The following is a 5,605-nucleotide window of genomic DNA, read 5'->3' on the forward strand; positions in this document are numbered from 1 at the left end:
GGAGAAAGAAAAAGCCGAAAGCAAGGGGAAAGAGAAGATAGTATTCTCAGAACCGCCACCGCAGACAGAGGAGGAAGAGTCAGCCTCCACATCTGAACGAACCGGATCTGAGAAGACCAATGATGATGAGCAGTCGGGCCAAAGTCCCGACAACGCCAGTACGGGTGCAAATCCTGAGACCATCGAGGGCGGTGAAGAAGGCGGTGAAGAAGAGGAGGAGGAGGACGAACCGACAAAGGTCGATAAGATAGCGCGCAGAATCCTAAGGGTCACTGAACAGCGAGCTGATAAGGTTGGCGAGATATACCGGAAATGGCACGAGCACCGGTTCGGCAAACGTTATAGAGACATTCTACCAGACTTAAGCGATGAAGAATGTTTCCGAAGGCTGAGGGGAGTTGAGGACACAATCATGGAACTCACAAACTCCGAAACTATCCACGAGGCTTTGGGCCGAACCTGCCTCTTAAGACCGCGAGCACAACTACGGAAGCTAACCGTTCGAATCCGAAAAATTACGGAAAGATTCGAAGAGGTAACATCGGAGGATACCCTAACTCCGTTGGTATTAGAAAGGCTTGAGAAAGCGAGAGGAGAACTCATCCAAGAAATTGACCGACTGGAGGTGATGTACAAACAAAGAGAAATATCGCACTATGTACCTCCACGGATCGAAAAGGGTCACACTAATGAGGCAACCCCTCCAAGGGCGAATCCGGCAACAGATGAAACCGATGAAAGGACGGACCCTCCTCTCACCGGGAAATCTCCACATAAACAACCGGAAGTCTCCGAACCGGGCGTCACAAAAGAATGGGTCAAGAGTCTCTTTCAAGAATTTGAAGACTCGACAGTTAACCCACTAGAAGAAAAGATGCAGAGAACCGTTCGCTCGGCACTCAAGTTCGCCAACACTACAAGGCAACTTTTGTTAAGAACAGATGACCGGTTCTCAGAAATCGAAGATGATCAACAGGAAGAAGCGGTTCTGCGTAGCAAACACCTTCGGCAAACCATGATTTTGGAGGATACGACCTCCGAGATAAAAGAGAACTTTGACCGGCTTGAAAGATAAACCGATGAAAGACTGTCAGAGGTTACTAGGGATCTGGTCGGCACAACACTCGGACGGGTCTCCAAACTTGAAAAGAAGAATGAGGGTCTCGAGGCTGAACTCAAGGCGCTTTCCGCATAGGTTGCTGAATTACTCAAAGCAAAGATAAATGCGGATACTGCGGTGGTGGAGGCTAATGCCCGAGCGGCTTAGGAAGTCCAGAATGCAATGGACAACGAAGCCAGAAAAGAGAAGGAGCCTCCGCAACTCACTGAAGAAGAAAGAGCCGAGCGGGTACGGAGGACAGAGGCTAAGTATCCGGGACTTGCAAAGTCGGTAGCCGCTCAAGCTGCGAAAGATGCTGAGCGGTTAGAAAGGGAAAGACAGAGGCTAGAAGGCTTTGCAGCCAATAACAAAAAGAAAAAGGCGGCCTCTTCCATTTCAGTCCCAACAAAGCGAAAGAGGGAACCTTCAAAGAAAGTTCAAATGGCCGACCTGCTGAATGAGGTCACTGACACGGTTATTGAGAGTATACCGCAGCAGGCTACTCACGCCGAAGAAGAGGATGAAGAGCACCTGCAGCCCCGGTCTACAAGACAACGAGTCTCCGAATCGGCCATTCGACCGCAACCGGTGAAGAAAAAGCGGAACAAGAAGTTGATAACTAGCTACGACTTCTCGGACTCGGAATAGGGGCTCTCTTTCTTTTACCTATGCTTATCTTAATGTTTCTATATAACACTTTCTATTTTCGGTTATCTTATCTATATATATAAAGTTATTTTTGAAACCGGCATGCACTTGCATTTCTACATGGTTTTGATAATTTTAAATAAAATAATCAAAAAGGGAGAAATTGATAAGATAAAAGATAAGATTCTTCCAAATTTTTTCTCAAAATTTTTCCAAATTTTTCGAAAAATTCTCCTAAGACAGTTTCAAAAATCCGGTCAAAGAAAGAACCGGCCTACGTTTGCAAACTTACATGATTTTGATAATTTTAAATAAAATAATCAAAAAGGGAGAAATTGTTAGATAAAATTAGACTGGTTCACATAAACCTAACTTAAATAAATCTTCCATGCAGGAACAAGGAACCGGACCGGACAAACAAAAGAACCGGCTAAAGAAAACTAGCCGGTCAAGTCACTAAACCGACCAGGAACACTTGGAACATGACCGCACAAAGAAAGGATCGGCCAAAGCTTAAAACCGGAAACATCAGACAGCCGATCAGCCACAAGGCAGAGGAATAACTGGAAGAAGTCCGGTTATACCACTCACACCGGAAGCCATCCGGTTAAGTCGAATGACCGACCAGTACAAGAAGACAATTTGGGTATCTGTTGTGTATGATACCAAAGGAACAGACTGAACACTTCCATATGTATACAAGTCTGAGGAAAGTCTGCAGGCTGCAGAAGACAATCCTACAGGATCTTTCTACTTCGGGATAAGTCAGAAAGGAGATCTTCCAAGTACAGACAACTATCTAACAGACAGTGTCTACATTGAGTAAAAGACAAACCTAGCAGGTTTGTCTTACACACCGGAAGAACAGACTGCCAGGTCTGAGATTGACCGCCAGGTCTGAGGTTGACTGTCAGGTCTGAAAAGATGACCGCAGGGTCTGAATCACTGAATCACTGAACCTCTGCACCTCTGCTCAGCCAATCAGATTCAAGGTAGTGAAATATGACCGTTGGCATATTTCACCTATAAAAGGGGCAGTTGAAGAAGAGTAAATGTGACACACAGTGAGACAAGTGAGAAATTCTAAGAGCATTTAATTTACAAGTGAAAACAGTGTGTTCCATCTCTAGAGAAAGCCTGAGTGCTAGTGTGTGTATTTTACAATTCCGGTGTAAATTGTAAGAGTGTTATCAAGCAGGAAATAAGTCTTGATCGGATTGTACTTGTATTCCTTAGTGAATATCCCTCTCGCGGTTTCGAGAGGAAGGGGTGACGTAGGAGTTTTATTTCCGAACATCCATAAAATCTGTTTGGTCATTTACTTTCTGTCGGTTCCATTTTCTAACCGACCCGTACCGCCATAACCGATTTAACTCTATCCAAGCCGAATCGCCAGGTTACCAAAACCGACCCATCAATTTTCAAACCTCCATCATCCGAAACCGGTCCTGCCTATCATACAAGTGTGCTGCTTCAACCTGAAAGCAAACCTCTTTCGCGCTTGAACCTAGTTCAAGGGTTTGTGACAGGTTGTGTAGTATTGAAACCCCGGTGTTAATCTCTAACCGGATTAACCACCACCCTTCGAGTAAGAACCGCTAACCGGTCCAACCCCGGTCCTCCAGCGGCTACCTAGATCCTAATAAAACCTATTGGCTTAAGCTTGTCAGTTGCTGAGTTTGACTTTTTGCATGACAAGTTAGGGTCTTTGCCATCAAATCCCAATCCGGGTCTAGATCCAGCAAGTTTTAACTTGCTGATCTGATATTTGACAGCTTTTCCAGACTTTGTCCATGCACAGACAACATAGTTTAACCTCTTGTTTTTAGATGAAAGAGTTTGAATCTGTTCTCTGAGCATCTCATTCACAGATGAGATCTCTACAACCTTCTTTTCAAAAACATTTGACTCTTCAGTTTGAAATAAAATCGATTTATGTACATCTGGTGAAGATTTAGTTTCATTTAGGAATTCTGCTAGCTTTCTGTACTCGATGACCATGTCATCTAGTGCAGCTACCAGTTATTACCTTGAAAACCTTTCGGAAGAGAAGTCAAATACCTCAGTCTTCTGAGTCTTTTCTTCATCTTCTCTTGCCATGAAACAGGACCCCTCTTCGTCATCACTTTCACTAGATGAGAAGTAGGAATCACGGCTGCTTCGTTGGTTCTTCCCGTCACCTGCCATAAGAGCCTTCAGCTCTTTTCCGTAATCCTTCGCATCTTCACGTTTCGGCTTTCGACATTCCGATGCATAATGACCTAGAATACCACAGTTATAACATCTAACGTTAGCTTTAGGTTTCTTATTATCATTAGAATTTGAAGAGTTTGAGTTAGAGTTGCTCTTCTTCATGAAGTCGCTAAACTTCTTCACAAAGAGAGACATGGCATCGCTGCTCAGCTGCTGAGTTGCCATATTCACATCCGGAGCGGTTGGTGGCTCTTCAGCAGTCACCAGCACCTTGGCAATGATAATGGATATGGATTGATCTTCTTCCATCCTATAGTTCATCTCGAACTCATAGGCCTTGATATCATCAAAAAGATCAAAGAGAGAGATCTTGTTAAGATCTTTGGATTCTCTCATCGCTATTGTCTTTATGTCCCATTCCCTTGGAAGTGCACGCATGACCTTGATAGAAAGCTCCCGGTTGCTTTAGGCCTTGCCTAGGATAGATAGGGAGGAGACATTCTTGTTGAATCTGGTGTCGAAATCGTTCATTGTTTCACCAGAACGCATCTTAAAACTGTCAAACTGCTGAGTGGCAACCATAATCTTGTTTTCTTTAGTTTGCTCGTTGCCCTCACACAGTTGGGTGAGTTTGTCCCAAACCTCTTTAGCAGTATCGCATTCGATAATATAGTTGAACATGCTGTCATCAAGAGATCTGTACAGAACATCAAGAGCCATGTTGTTGAGGTTGTTATGCCTCTTTTCTTCAGTTGTCCAGACAGCTTTCTCCTTATCGATTTTTATAGGACCTTCTGTGACGACACTCCACATATCGTCATGAAGAGAAGAGAGATGAGCACGAACTCTTTTCTTCCATACGATGTAGTTTTCTCGAGAGAAGGTTGGAATGGCTGTAGCACTAGCATCTTTGGTTATGGTCGACATTTTTCAAGAAAATCTTTGAGAATAGAAACAAGGCTCTGATACCAATTGAAAGGATCAAGTTAATCAATAGAGACGGGGTCTGGCGATTGATAAACGCTTAAGAAACACGGGTTGAAAGAAATCTTGTTAGAGATTTAATTCGCTTTCTATTCTACGCAAACTCTTGTAAACACTTGAAACAGAATCAAGGCGGAATTATTTACTTAGGTTTGAAGCTCAAGATGAAGAATGAGAAGATGACAGAAATTAAAAGACACAGAAGTTTGTTTATGGATCTTCGGAGCAAACTCTCATACGTCACCCCTTCTTCCAACCACTAGAAGGATTCACTATCAAATGATTTGAATCCAATACAGTTTGCACACACTTAGCTCATTGTTGAACAGAACACACTTTGTTCAATTTACAAGATGAAGAATATCACTCAACTAAAGGATGTTTTTGATTCTAACTCTCTCTTGATTAACACACAGTACAATCAGGAAAGCAGCTCACGATTTTAATATTCAAAGGATTTATTACACAGTCGTTCTTCTCAGGTAAGTTCGTTCGGCTAGTAATCTGGTTAATCGAATGATGATTATTTCTCGTCCATTGCAAATTATGATGAATATGAATATGTTGTGTTCAAGAGAACAAAGTCAGTTCAAACCTTTTATCAAGTAAAACAAGCAATGCGTCGCTCGTATGCACATAATCCTAACACGCAATAGACGCTCAATTTACCCATTCACAATA

This window comes from Impatiens glandulifera, chromosome 6 (genome assembly GCF_907164915.1).
Source record: "Impatiens glandulifera chromosome 6, dImpGla2.1, whole genome shotgun sequence".
In the NCBI taxonomy this organism is placed as follows: Eukaryota; Viridiplantae; Streptophyta; class Magnoliopsida; order Ericales; family Balsaminaceae; genus Impatiens; species Impatiens glandulifera.